Below are 14,379 nucleotides of genomic sequence, written 5' to 3' on the forward strand. Positions count from 1 at the left end.
CCGAATACTCGACCGCTTGTGCCAGATACACGGCACCCCCGAAAAGCCAGTTAATCACACCAACAGGGATTGTTGGGTATTCAAGCAGGCAGGCAAGTTAATTGCCGAAAACAATGACAAGGGGCCGCATAGCGATGACGAGGAAGAGACCCGACCGTCGAACAATAGAGGACAGAAGGGTTTCCCCCCACAAGTGCGGACGGTGAACATGATATACGCAACCCACATACCCAAAAGGGAGCGGAAGCGTGCACTCAGGGACGTATACGCGATGGAGCCAGTCGCCCCAAAGTTCAATCCATGGTCCTCCTGCCCGATCACTTTTGATCGAAGGGACCACCCCACCAGCATCCGCCATGGCGGATTCGACGCATTGGTTCTAGACCCAATCGTCGACGGATTTCACCTCACTAGAGTCCTAATGGATGGCGGCAGCAGCCTGAACCTGCTTTATTAGGATACAGTGCACAGGATGGGCATAGACCCCTCAAGGATTAAACCCACAAAGACGACCTTCAAAGGCATCATACCAAGTGTAGAGGCCAATTGTACGGGCTCAGTTACACTGGAAGTGGTCTTCAGATCCCCGGATAACTTCCGAAGCGAGGAGTTAATCTTCGACATAGTTCCGTTCCGCAGCGGCTATCATGCACTGCTCGGACGAACCGCGTTTGCAAAGTTCAATGCGGTGCCGCACTACGCATACCTCAAGCTCAAGATGCCATGCCCTCGAGGAGTCATCACGGTCAACGTAAACACTGAACGCTCTCTCCGAACGGAGGAGCATACAGCGGCTCTCGCGGCAGAAGTACAGACCAACCTCTTAAGGAAATTCTCGAGTCCGGCCGTTAAGCCACCGGACACCGCCAAGCGCGCCCGGAGTAACCTACAACAAGACCACCTGGCACGTTCCGAGCACGCGTAGCAATGCGGCCCCAACCCGAGCCCTCGCAAAATTGCAAGACCAGTACTCCACGTACATCACTACGCTCTGGAGATACCATGGGCATAGGGGGAGGGGCACGACCACGGTAGACCCAGAGTGTGGCTCAACCACACCAGGGGCTCCCAAGTGTGTCATCCTTCTTCTTTCCATTTTTTTTCTTCTCTTTTTTTCTCTTCTTATCCTCAGGACTCCGTTTACCAGAGGCCCTGTCCGGCAGTAGACCTGCCGAACTCACGATGCAACAGCCAGGGAAGGAGAAAAAGCTACGACGAGTATCCAGGTGGTCTCCATTACGAGCATTATACCTGTTTTATACACCATTCCGCAGCCTACCCCTGGAGGGGGACATGCTAAATAGTTCCACCCCTTGCTTATCGCACTATTCGTATCGTTCTGCATTCATGACAGTATTTTTTGAATAAACGATGCATCACTTTTTGCCTACCACTGCATTCCTTTCTCATACATATGTTCACTTATGACGTGATGCATCCGTACACTTCGGTACGGCTAAATACACCAGGGGCTTACGTTCCCCATATTATGGTGTGATAAGTCCGAACACTTTCACAAGTGCGGCACCCTGAACTTATAGCATTATATGCATCGGCTCCGAATCATGTCTTGGGTCAATAGTTGGGTTTGCCCGGCTCCCATGTTTTGGTACCTTACATTCCGTTATATCCGCTAAGGTAGCGCTAGGAGAACTACTGTGATTGTGCCCCGGTTGAGCTGGGCGAGCACCTCAGTGGAGAAAGCTAAAACTGACTGTCATGACGAGGCGAGAGCTGGTCGCTGTTCGAGAGGTTTTTTCGAGTCCCTAAAGACTTATGCCGCTTAGAGCGAGGAACCGGCTCTATCCGGCCCAGGCGTGGATAGCGCCCCGAATTCGGCCTTCCGAACACTAGGGCTTCGCCGAAATTTAAAATTATAGAATTATATGGCTAAGTGAGAGTGTTCAAGCATTATAAGTCCGGTTGCCTCGTTCGTTGTGTTGAGCGCCTCCCTAGATGGACCCAAAAATGGGAACAAGAGCGCTCAAGTTTATCCCAACACCCCAGCACTCGTGGCATGGGGGCCGAAGCCAACGACTTGCCATCTCTCAGATTTGATAAACAGCCGCACAGAAGGTAATATTTTAAATTAACAAGTGTTGCTTAGCGCATATGAACGAAGTTTTCAGCGCACAGGATAACAAAATGCGAGTCTACTCAAAAATTACATCTTTGGAGCACTCACCCACAATAATGCGGGCACCCTTCAGGACACCCTTATAATACATCTCGGGCGTGCGATACTCCTTGTCCGGCGGTGGCGCGTCCGTCACAAGCTTCTCAGCGTCCATCCTGCCCCAGTGCACCTTAGCACGGGTAAGGGCCCGATGGGCACCTTCAATGCAGGCGGAGTGCTTGATGACTTCAACCCATGGACAAGCATCCACCAGCCGCCGCACCAGGCCGAAGTAGCTCCCAGGCATGGCCTCTTTGGGCCACAGCCGAACTATGAGGCCCTTCATGGTCTGTTCGGCCACCTTGTGGAGCTCGACCAGCTGCTTCAGCTGGTCGCTAAGGGGCACCGGATGTCCGGCCTCAGCATATTGAGACCAGAACACCTTCTGTACAAAGCGGCAGCATCGGACACGCTACGGGGCAGATCTGCGAACGCTCCTGGAGAGCTCCGAATTCGGGTAAGTAACAAGAATGCCTTACCCGCCGCTATCTTCTTTAATGCCTCGATTTCCTGGAGGGCCTTGTGGGCTTCGGCCTTAGCGGCTTTGGCACTCTCAAGAGCCGACGCAAGCTCGGACTCTCGAGTCTTCGAGTCACGCTCCAAACTCTCGTGTTTTTCCACGAGAGCCTGGAGCTCTTGCCGTACCTCTGCCACCCGTGCCTCCTTCTTCTCTCGCTCGGTGCGTTCCGCGGCCACATTGCGTTCGGCCGCGGACACCGCCTCCTTCAGGGTCGCCACCTCGTTCGTAGCCCCTGGAGTACCCACGTTATCCTTGTCATTCCTCTTGCAACCAAATCCTTTTCTGTAAGGTACAACTTTGATAAGGTGTTACTCACCTTCCTTGTCCTCGAGCTGCTTCTTGGCATGGCCGAGCTCGCTCTCGGACCGCTCGAGGATCTGCTTCAAAGCATTAACCTCCGCAGTCAGTGCAGCAGAGGTCAGCAGCGCAGCCTGCATTCCCATATTGACATATTTTTGTTAAGACTCCTACGTATATCTTTTTAGATCCTCAGTCCGGCTTTTCTTTCCGAACACTGAACCGAGCATCAGGGGCTACTATCTATGCGGTAGTATTTTACATATCTTAAAATTTTGACCTCAAAGCCTGTTAGAAGGTTGCCGCAGGCCTCGGTCAGCCCGCTTTTGGCGAGTTGAACCTTCTGAATCACCGCACTCATGACGGTGCGGTGTTCCTCGTCGATGGAAGCGCCGTTGAGCGCCTCCAGCAAGTTATCCGGCGCCTCCGGCTGGACGGAGGCCGCTGGCGTCACAGTCTTGCCCTTCTTACGAAGGGGCCACCCGCCGGACTCCGGAACCACTGAAGATTCCGGTGCGGAGTCCGGTCCAAAGTCCGGGAGGTTGCCCTGCGGCACCTCCGGGGCCTCCTCCTCCTGGTGGGTCCCTTTCTGGGATCTCACCTCGGCATCGTCGACGTCACGGGGGGAGGAGGCGGTCGGAAGTGAAGTGCTATTCACATCCGACGTACCCAAGGACCCGCTCGACAAAGCGGGAAGATCGTCCTTGGGCGGACTACAGGGTTGTATGCGGCGTTAAAATATGCTATGCGACAAAAAGAAAAATTATGAGTTATTCAGGAGTCCGGATACTTACGATCTCGCCAGGGGCTTGGCCCTTGAGGGCCACTCCTCGTCGCCGTCGTCGGCGTTGGTGGAACAGTCCGGGGGAAGGGTCCTTCCCTTCTTGGACCCTTCGGCCTCCCCCGTTGGGGAGGCCTTCCTCTTCTTCTCTCCCCCCGCTGGGGGAGAGGCCTCTTTATTCTCCTCCTCGTCCTCGTGGGAGGAGTCCGCCTCAGAGTCATCGGACGATGAATCCGATAACACTTGACGCCGGGAACTCCTCCGGGTTCCCGTGGCCTTCTTCTTGGCCTTCTTCTCCGGCACCACGTGAGGCACCGGGACCAGCAGCCCTGTCAAACGGGCATCCGCTGGGTCTTCTGGAAGGGGAGACGGACAGTTAACCTGTCCGGACGTCTTCTGCCAGGCCTGTGAAAGGTATTGGGAGTTTAGATCCCGCATAGAGTCAAACTATGAAAAGCAAGTGTCCCATAAAGGATAACATAGCTTACCTCGCCAGCCGGACGCTGCGAGCTGAATCCGCGATCTTCGGAAGCGGATGCGGGAGCCTCGGCGCCCTTGAACAGCACCCTCCAGGCCTCTTCGTACGTAGTGTCGAAGAGCCCGCTCAAGGTCTGGTGCTGTGCCGGATTGAACTCCCACAAGTTGAAGTCCCGCTGTTGGCAGGGGAGAATCCGACGGATGAGCATGACCTGGATTACATTGACAAGCTTGAGCTTCTTGTTCACCAGGGTTTGGAGACAGGATTGGAGTCCGGTCAGCTCTTCCGAATCACCCCACGGCAGGCCCTTCTCTTTCCAGGAGGTGAGCCGCGTGGGGATGCCAGATCTAAATTCGGGGGCCGCTACCCATTCGGGGTCACGCGGCTCGGTGATGTAGAGCCACCCCGATTGCCACCCTTTGATGGTTTCCACGAAGGTGCCCTCGAGCCAAGTGACATTGGGCATCTTACCCACCATGGCGCCTCCGCACTCCGCTTGGCTGCCCTTCACAACCTTCGGCTTGACATTAAAGGTCTTTAGCCACAAGCTAAAGTGGGGCTGGATGCAGAGGAAGGCCTCACACACAATGATAAACGCCGAGATGTTGAGGATGAAATTCGGGGCCAGATCGTGGAAATCCAGGCCATAGTAGAACATGAGCCCCCGGACAAAGGGGTGGAGTGGGAAGCCTAGTCCGCGGAGGAAATGGGGAAGAAATACCACCCTCTCATAGGGCCCGGGGGTGGGGATGAACTGCCCCTCGTCAGGGAGCCGGTGCGCGATATCGCTGGACAAATATCCGGTCTTGCGCAGCTTCTTGAAGTGCCCCTCCGTAATGGAGGAGGCCATCCACTTGCCTCCCGCTCCGGACATGGTTGGAGAAGGTTGAGGTGAGATGTGCAGACTTGGGCGCTGGAGCTCGAGTGCGCGGAGATGGATAAGCAAAGGAGGAAGAAGGCGTAGGTAAAAAGGTGGATCCTTATCCCCTTATATATGGGCGGACGAAACTATGCGTCCCCACCAGCCTGGTAAAACTCGCTTATCTCCCAAGTGCCACAATCAATGGCGCGGTTGGGTTACCCATGTCCGTATTGATGAGAATCTCGGAATAAGGGGACACGATCTCTGCTTCGACAAGACGTGCCAAGGAAACCGCTTCGCTGAACGCGTTGAGGTGGTATGACAAAAACGATTCAAGTAAAGGCTTGGCTGTGGTGTGACGTCATGCCACGAAATACGTCAGCAGATCGAACTTGTGTAAATATTATTCTCTCTACGGTGGTATGTGGAATTTATTTTGCAGAGCCGGACACTATCCTGGTGTTCACAATCTTCTATGAATTATTCGAAGGAGGAACCCGCCTTGCAATGCCGAAGACAATATGCGCGCCGGACTCGTCGTCATTGAAGCCTGGTTCAGGGGCTACTGAGGGATTCCTGGACTAGGGGTTGTCCGGATAGCCGAACTATCATCATTGGCCGGACTCCCAGACTATGAAGATACAAGATTGAAGACTTCGTCCCGTGTCCGGATGGGACTTTCCTTGGCGTGGAAGGCAAGCTTGGCAATACGGATATGTAGATCTCCTACCATTGTAACTGACTCTATGTAACCCTAGCCCTCTCCGGTGTCTATATAAACCGGAGGGTTTTAGTCCATAGGACGAACAACAATCATACCATAGGCTAGCTTCTAGGGTTTAGCCTCCTTGATCTCGTGGTAGATCCACTCTTGTACTACCCATATCATCAATATCAATCAAGCAGGAGTAGGGTTTTACCTCCATCGAGAGGGCCCGAACCTGGGTAAAAACATCGTGTCCCTTGTCTCCTATTACCATCTGCCTAGACGCACAGTTCGGGACCCCCTACCCGAGATCCGTTGGTTTTGAAACCGACAGTCGTCATGGCTCACGTCATATGAACCTCACGAGGTGTCCCTCGCCTTGATATCTCCACTCCTCGTGAGCCTGCCTGGTGTAGATGCTCCCGAGAAGGTCTTGAGTCGTCCGCCTCACGAGGCTTGGCCCCTCGCAAGGGTCTTGGTTGCTTTATTGATGAAGATGGGCCATACCAGGCCGCTGAAGGAGCCACGCCCTGGGCTGCAGGCAGGCAAGTCTGGGGACCCCCATTCCCAGAATGCCAACAAGTTTCTCCTTCTCCTCCAATCTTCTTGCACCTTGGTCCCGCTGCACCTTCTAACGTGACTTATTACACCTAGACGGAGGGAGTCGTACGAGATACGGTGGCACACTGACTTAGGTCGAATACAAGTGCCCAAAATTGTGTGCATGTTATAATAAGGATTCACTTAAAATAGTACGTGAGCGAACAGAGGGATCAATTGGACGGTGTTCCCGAGCAGTAGCGAGATGTGTGAGGTAAGATACACCGCTGGCGCTTTTAATTTTTCTTATTAATATGTTTGTTTCACCCTCTGACTAGTGGGACCCAACGTACTACGTGGAGAGAGGTAAGGTGACTAAGGCTGCATTATTTCTGCACCACTATGGATAGTCTTACCACCAAAGCCACATGACACGATTATGATTTAAATCCCAATGACTCCCACACACAAAAAAACACGGCATGCTTGTCACACGAATGCAGAAATGTACAAAAGGTTATTTTCCTCTCGTTGAACATAACGAGAGGGTTGTGTAGCTGGTTAGCCTGTTTGCTCATCAAACTTGAGGTCTCGGGTTCGATAGCTACACTTGAGCATAATTCGTGCCAGGAGGATTCTTTGACTGGTCAAAATGGATGGATACGGAGTGTACATCTAGCTTCAAAATTTGTCCACAAAAGTGTGTACATCTATCTTCCCAATGCACTTTAAAGTAGAAAAAAATACTTCTCTCTCATCACACGGTAATCCAGACCGATAGCAATCTACACATGGTCTTCTTAATTTCTACATGCACTTAGCTCATTGGAGGGTGAGTAATTAAAGAGGAGGGAGATGGTGGGTTGCACCTTTCCAATGCATTTTTTACTCAACTCCATAATTTGTCCTAAAATTTCTAGATGTACACTCTTCCCCGGGCGAAGGGAGTATACGATCAGCTGCAGCCTCGGCGCTTGTTTTCTAGGGTTTGCACTCTTCACACTCACTCCAGTATATATATATACACGCTGGAGCCTCAGCGCTTGTAGTTGCTCTCTTCACACACTCTCACCCTCTCCAGATCTAAACGAGACTTCGTTGGCCTCTCTCTCTCTCCTCACTGTTGGTCTGCTTGTAGTTGCTCTCTTCACACTCTCTCACCCTCTCCAGATCTAAACAAGACTTCGTTGGCCTCTCTCTCCCCTCACTACTGGTCAAAGAGCTGGCAGGATCCGTCCGTCGGGAAGGGAAGGAGGCTTAGCGCTATCGTCGTCGGCGAGGGAGGGAATCCACTACTAGCACAGCTATTCACTTTCACCCAGCGGCAGCGCGGGAGGGCCTCCGACCCCTTCTTCTTCGCCGCCATACATAGTGTGGGCCGAACGGCCTCCGGTCGCCCACCGAACCACACCCCAAGAACCTTAAGGTATAATTTACTTATTCCACATGCATTGCTCTAGATGCATGTGGGCTTTTTCTGCTTCTGCACTTGAATCTAGGTGTTGGATCAAACAGGAAAGTAGTGGGGAAAGTTGTATACCATGAATCTAGGACGTGGTTCAAAGAGGAAAGGAATGGGGGAAAGTAGTGGGAAAAGTTGTATAGCATGAATCTAGGACGTGGTTCAAAAAGGAAAGGAAGGGGGAAAGTTGTGAGGAAAGTTGTATCGCATGAATCTAAGACGTGGTTCAAAGAGGAAAGGAATGGGGGAAAGTAGTGGGGAAAGTTGTATAGCATAAATCTAGGACGTGGTTCAAAGAGGAAAGGAAGGGGGGAAAGTACTAGTACAGACTGGCTATCCAGCATCTACGTTGGTCGAAAAGGGAAAACAATGACAAACGCAATACGCACATCTGTAACGAACTGATCTTTTGTTTTGGGGTACAAGGTTGTAGAGTTTGAGTAGGACTAGATTTGTTGCGCTCACATAGGGAAAGGTGTCTAAAGATAACAAAATTGGGACCAACACAAATATGCTCCTTTGTTTGTTCTTTGTTGCAACAGATTGTGCATCACCCCAGTACATCGGTAGATGCAGATGGTGCTGGTGCGTCCACTGTCCCGTGCAACTCTTTAGCTGTTGTTAATCTAAGGCCCTGTTTGATTAAAAACTCCCTAGTCCCTACCTGCTTGGTTCCAGGGAATAAACATGGACTAGAGGTTATTAAATGACATGCTAAAAGACCATGTTACCCCTAGTAATGAACTAATAGAGACAAGGTGTGATGCGTGGCAGGGCCATTTGTTGGAAAAATCCCCCAAAAGACTCTCCCTCGGGGTCTTCTTTCTTTAGTCCCAAATTCCCACTTTTAGTCCCTAAAAGTCCCTCCTGTTTGGTTTAGATGGGACTGACACGGAGTTTTTTTAGTCCCTCCACCAAAATGTCCCTGTAAACAAACACCCTCTAATAATGCCGCTGGAAAATTGATGCAATGCCACAGTTAAAAGCAAATTACATGTTTAACGAATTTTATTGTTAATAAAATCTCTCTGTTAATATTAATCAGTGCCACCATTTGAGAAATGCTACTGTCTTGCTTTCTTTCCCATTTAAATAAGGTAGATGCTTCTTTTTGTTGGCTTCTGTGTCATCCACCATTATTGACCACTGGTTGTTTCCTTTGCACCTCTGTGTAAACAGGGTTATCTACTTCACCTCGTTGCCAATGTGACCTTTTGTTGCACTGCATAAAACACTTTTGTTTTAAGAGTGTTTTGTGCAGTTCAACCAAAATGTCACACCGACAATGTTGCTTGATTGCTTGATCTTAGTGGAACTGCACAAGAGGAGATCTTACTTCCTATCCGTGTTGGCAAATTTGGTTCAGCTCTTCTTCTTGTGAGTTGTTTGAATTCCGCGTCATGAGAGGTCAGTACTAGCCTTCTTTCACATGATTCTGCAGTGTGCTTTCATATGCTGTGCTACTTGTACGGTAATGTTGCTTGATTTTAGTGAACTGCACAAATGGATACAAGACTTCCAATTCGTATGTGCACCCTAATATCCCACTGAGGTAAGATAAGGATATTTCACAACTGTTGGCCTGTATTATGCCACTTTCATCAGAAAAATAATGTCATTGTTTAGTGCTATACTTGTGCAACCTAATTGACATGCCAAATCTTACATTGAAGGCGAAGCTTGTCTGTTATTGAACCAAGTGATGAAGGGGAAGAACAAGCGGAAGAAAAACAAAAATCAACTCCCGGTGATGTAATGAAGCACTAGAGCTGTGATGACACAAGTAATCATATAGTTTTGCATCTTAATTTATTGCTATGGCTGGAACGAGCAATTGTTTTGCCACTGATTTGATGCCACTCTTAACGTAATACGTAATTATCTCTACTTGTGCAAACATGGATCTTCTTTGAAGATACCATATATTTTAGTGGAACTGCACAAGAAGATGTTGGAAACATTAAACTAATCGAGGAGTATATAGTAAGCATGGCCACCACAGTAGATAGCAACAGATGGTTCCGGAGAAGTGCTTCATCTGTATGCTCTACACAATAAGCCTCCTGACAAATGTTGGTACTCGCCCACTGATTTCATCCATATGATTGAGCTTTGTCATCTCTATTGGTGTTGTGCTACTGTTTAGATACTGTCATGAAAAAGTGGTATTGACCTTGAGAAGTGCTTCATCTGTGTTGTTTTAAATGTTTCCTTCCCTTTTTTTGAGCAAACAGGGATGCTAGCATTTAGTTGTCCTCTTGTCTTTGCACAACAGGATCATCCTCCTCTGAAGAAGAATATGGAGTACGTGAAGTGACTAGTTTTGATTATGCCAGGATGAAGAAGCCATGTCTATCTTCTCATCAGAAGGAGCAGTTGAAGGATGGTTACATTACTCCCCACAAGACCAAACTAACTTCAGCTCAGAAGGACTGACAAATCTCCATTTTCTTGTTGTGATGCGCGAGTACAATGTTGTTCTAGGATTCTTTTCGGTGAGTTCCATTTATCTAAAAGTGTGCTCTACATGGACCATGTAGGTGCCTGTTTAAACTGTCAATTCATAGTACAGTTTGCTTTATACTAATCACTTTTTTGTATTTGTGCAAACAGGGGTGCTCAGCTTGATTTCAATGGGAACTGCACAAATGTTCATGAATACATCGAATCATTCATTTCCACCACAAGAAAGGAGGTGTCGATAAGTTCAAGGCGTTGCAACATATAAGGGCGAAATCATACAAGCTACGCGCGAATTTGGTTGATTTTGGTGGAACTGCACAAAAAGAACAGCTGGTTTATTTAGCACGAGGTGCCATGTCAATGTCCGAACTGATGGTGAACCCTGCCCATTCCACAATCGTAGGCATTTGATATTTTGGAATGGGACAACCTTGTCAAATTTTGTTCATTGATTAGCAAGAAGACATGCGTTTGATATTTTCGAATGAGACGCCCTTTGCTATCAGCAGCGTCGATCCATTTTTTCTTTATTCTTTAGTTGTGAAGTAAATATTGGCTCTGACATGTGAATCACTGAGATGCATAATCATCGATTATTTTGAATGTTCTCTATGAATTGCCAGGCCTATGTGTTTGATTGCAATGTATAGGAACGCTAAAAAGCTGCTCAAACTCTTTGTACTCCTTCTGTTCCTTTTACTTTGCACATTGTGAAAGTGCATACTTTTTTCTATAAGATTGGTCAAAGTAGAGATACTTTGACTGCAGACAAAACTTGTATGCAGACTAGAAAGGACTGGAGGGAGTACATGTGAAACTGCTGCAAACAAGGTGATCACCCTGGGAATAATGCTAGTATGTATTGTTTTGCATGTTCATCCAATGCCAGTGATACAAGAATTCGAACTAATCAAAATAAATTCATTCATACACGGTCAGATTTCATATAAACATCCTTGATTTCATTACATTTCATACATTCTTCAACTAAAAAGGGGTGCGCTGGAGGTATAATTAATTAACTGAAGCTACCCACCTGTGTCCGACTGAGGCAAACAAAAGCTTCAGTGACTTAACTGCACGTGTAGTTGCGTAACTGCCATGTGGCCCAGATGCTTGTTGGGCCCACATGTCAGTCAACCAACTGCACCAGCAGTTAAGTAGAAGCAGCGTCCTTCTCCAACAAGCTCTCCGACTCCACGTCGCCGCCAAGAAGCTAGCCGGCTGTCAGAGGTCAACCCGCCTAGCTTGGCTTCAACCGGAGGGTAGTAGCGGTGGCCTTACTTGGACTGGAGTAGCGGTGACCTACCGTGTTCTACTCTTCCTTGTTTTCTGTGTGGCGCAGCCTCGTTTGCAGTGGGGCGGGCCCTCGGCGGAGCCGGCGATGTCCTCTGTCTCGTTGCCAGCGGGCGGCGCCTCAGCGGAGCGGGAGAAATCGTCCCCCATGTTGCCGGCAGGGTGGGGCCTCGGCGGAGCCAGCGGTGTCCTCTGCCTCATTGTTGGTGTCACAGGGCCTCGGCGGAGTAGGGCCTCGTCGACACCAGCGGAGCGGGGACTCGTCAGAGCCGGCATTGTCCTCTGCCTCATCCTCGGTCTCGCCAAAAAGTGCCTCGCCCACTTTGTCGCCCTCTTTGTAGGCGGCCGCAGCCTCCGCCACCCGCATGCGGTACTGCCAGCGCTCGAGGCGACCCTCACGGGCAGAGTGGTACGAGTCGAGCAGCGCCTCCTGCTCCGCCCGCTCCACGGCGATCTGCTCCTCCGCCTGCAGGTGCTCCTGGAGGAGATGGTGGTTGTAGGCAGCGTCGGCCTGCGCCTCCCGGAACTGGTCCTCACGCTTCTGCCTCACCGTGTCCATATATTGGGCACGGGCCTCGCCAATGGTCATGGTGCAATGCACCAGCAAGGATGGCGCGGAGGAGGGGGTTGGCGCCGGATCATCGACTACCATGGTCTCCATTGGGATGTTTTCATCCTCCGGCTGCCTGCTGGCCAGCCAGTCGGCAGCAATGGATGCCATCTCCTTGTGGTCCATCGTCCGCCCGTCCCAAAGAGCGCTGGAGCGCGAGGAAGCCATGCTGGGCAGTAGTGGTGTGGACAGGAAAAAGGGAACGGATGCGGATGACTGTGGCTATGGCCGGCACAACAGTTTATATAGCAATGGTGGGTGGCGGAGGGGCGGACGTGTGGCGCCGGAGTAGCCGCCTCAGCAACCGCGTATCATTAATGTGGGCGGCAGAAGGACGGACGGATGGCACTTGTGTTGTTTGAAGGCGGAGCAATCGCCTGCACCGGGAAGCAGGGCGGGCGGCGCTGACCCTTTCAGGCGGAAAGCGCGCACGGGCGAGAGTGGCGGTCTTGGTGGGCTAGGGTAGTTAGACTCGTGCTTGGCAGCGGGTCGGTCCAGTAGCCAGACATGCTGGCTCGCCAACTAGCTCGCTGAGCTGAGCGACGACAATGAGACGATGGACGTAGCTTCTGACCAGGAGTCGGCGCCACTGTCCAAGCCAGTTCATGTCGTGTTCACCATACAGCAGGTGTGGCCGCACTTCGACGCCCTAATGGCCGAAGAGCTACCAGCGCAGGAGGACTTGTGCTACAACCTCCGTCTCCTCAACGAGCACCGGTGAACAAGCGAACGACAATGCCATCGCGGACATGTGGCCCTATGATCCTGGCTTCCCGAATGAGCAGAGGGCGCTATATCAGACCATCCGTAGGGCCTGCGAGGCCCTCTCCATCGTCCTTCGAGTTGTTGCGCTCGTCGTGGTGCCGCTGTCTCGCGTTGTCAACATGGTTAACGGACATGACGATGAGGAGATGACTTTACTTGGAGAGGATGATAGTGGGGACCCACCAGGGCCATAACCGCACGTACGCAAGTACCTCCTTATTAGTATATAAAACTATAATTTTTTTGCTTCCTCCTGGTTTCCTGACATCATGGTCCCACACCATTGTCAACCTATGTAGTCAATAAACGAGATAATTGCACAAGAAGCGGCCGACAGTTGGGACCAAGAAGTTCGAGCAGTATTTGTGTTTTTGAGATGTGAGCATTGCAGAGTTTTTCTTGAGCGATGTTTAGCCCAGATATTAATTTTTCTCCTCTGAACAACAACGAAAACATCACTGCAGGTATTAGCTGGGAGGGTTGTGGCCGTCTAGCCCAGTCCAGATATCCAGTCCAGATATTAAATTTTTTTCAAGCTGAAAATGGCTAGCCCAGCTATACTTTTTTTAGGAATACCCAAGCAAGGTCAAGTTGTTATTCTCCACCCCGCTGGGCTGCAAATCTTTCCTGGGAGGGATGCATTAGGCTTAACAAGAAAATGGGCTTTAAGAAATAATTAATGGTATGTAATTATAAAAATTGGGCAGTAACAATAAAAAATGCACCAAACACGTAATTATTTTATAAAATATTATTTTTGGATATTGAAAATTTTAATTTCATTAATTGTTGCGAGCGCAATGTTTTGTTGGATTTTTACGTAATATAAATTTATATTGAAATTGTATTTAATCTGACTAGAAATTTCGACAGCAAAATATTTCGAATCCCATCAAAATGTGGGAAATTTTATTGAATTCTGTTTTGAACGGTTGGTTGAAATGGGGTGTACTTTTAACAAACTGTAAATGGGCTGTAGTAAATTCCATTAGAATTCAAAAATTGGCTGCACATTCTTACAAATCTCGAATGGGCTATAAGTTCTCTGCCACACACATGTGGCCTTACTAAGTTGACGCGTCCCCTCAAAAAAAAGAGTTGACGCGTATGCAAGGCTTTGTCAACTTATAGTCAACACACGATTCTAGCAGCAGTGGCCGTTGGATGTCCATCCAACGGATGCCATGCTTCTTCTTCAATCTCGGATATTCTAGCTTCACCCACCCAAAAAATGATTCCTCCCCCTGACATCTGGGGCGCACCGTTTCAGAAGCTGACCTATGGGCCTACTAAGTTGACACGTACCAAGGGCTTTGTCAACTAAGTTAATATAAATGATTCTAGCTACAGTGATCGTAGGATGTCCATCCAACGGTCGTCGTGCTTCTTCAACTTCTGGTCTTCTAGCTCCAGCCGCCCAAAG

The sequence above is a fragment of the Triticum aestivum genome, chromosome 5B (genome assembly GCF_018294505.1).
Source record: "Triticum aestivum cultivar Chinese Spring chromosome 5B, IWGSC CS RefSeq v2.1, whole genome shotgun sequence".
NCBI lineage: Eukaryota > Viridiplantae > Streptophyta > Magnoliopsida > Poales > Poaceae > Triticum > Triticum aestivum.